The sequence below is a fragment of the Acyrthosiphon pisum genome, chromosome A1 (assembly GCF_005508785.2).
Source record: "Acyrthosiphon pisum isolate AL4f chromosome A1, pea_aphid_22Mar2018_4r6ur, whole genome shotgun sequence".
Lineage (NCBI taxonomy): Eukaryota > Metazoa > Arthropoda > Insecta > Hemiptera > Aphididae > Acyrthosiphon > Acyrthosiphon pisum.
The window spans coordinates 112,665,008-112,666,231 of NC_042494.1; positions in this window are offsets into that span (position 1 = coordinate 112,665,008).

Below are 1,224 nucleotides of genomic sequence, written 5' to 3' on the forward strand. Positions count from 1 at the left end.
TTCTTTATTTATTTTTTCCATCTTCTTGTATATAGGTACCTACTCAACACATTTTCTTTGTAAAATTCAGACTGTTTATATTATATACCAGAGGTTTCCAAGAGGCGCCAAGGGTATTCACTGGCCCACCAAGCTAATTAATGTTTTGAAAATAATATGTTTATTATAGTATTTTCATTTAGTTTTAATGTTTTTAATTTATTTTAATAAAATAAAATGAATTTATTATTTTCATTTGATCTTATATTATTCGTAACAGCTTATAATAGTTTATATCTATATACTAAGTACTAACACAGACTTATAATAGAAAAACTTGTTATAAAATAAAAAAAGATGGGTAAGTGGATGTCGCTCTGCTGTACAGTAGGATACAATACTTACAAGTGGTTCAGTGTATAATGGATGGTATTAAATTTGAATTCAATGATATAATATCGTCACCTAAGAACCATCATGGCCAATCTCAGTTTTCCCAACTTTTCAGAGTGAACAAATAACTGTTCTTTGCTAGGAATTTTGAATGTTGGTATACCTTTTGACATTAATTAACTCTAAAACGTTAAATCGTAGTTGGTAGTGTGGTATGATGGTTTTTTGTCGAGTGGTATCTTGTCGTATTATGATGATAGTGTTTTGTCGAATGGTTTTTTGTCTGGGGAACGGAAAAAGTCTCGGGCAAAAAAAGTCTCGGTCTTGAAAATCGGTATCGTAATGATGACGAGTTGTATGATAGACGGGTTAGCATTTCTCCCAATAGAGTTTGTTGAAGACGGTTATGTCATACTTAAAAAATATTGTCCCAGTTGGAGCTGAAGATTTACTTTTATATTTCGACCATACATATGTAAATGGGAAATTTCGCCCAGGTAGACATAGTAAAAATAATATAGTGGTACAATATCGTCGCATCCCTCCACTATTTACTCTTACAACTTGGAATGTTAATTTGACAATATTGTCTGACGGGCATAGAACTAATAATGTATGTGAAAGTTGGAACTCTCGATTTTCACATATGGTTGGAAAAAATCATCTAACAATTTGGAAACTAATTACTAAAATAAGATATGAGAGAGGTAGCTACAAACCGCGAAAAATTAGCTTTAAATTAACTGGGTGAGCAATCAATAAAAAGGAAAAAAAAAGAAAGTGGAAATAATATTAAATGCTTTATGTACTCGTTTCAGGGAAAATAAAATTAACTAACTGTGATTATGTATT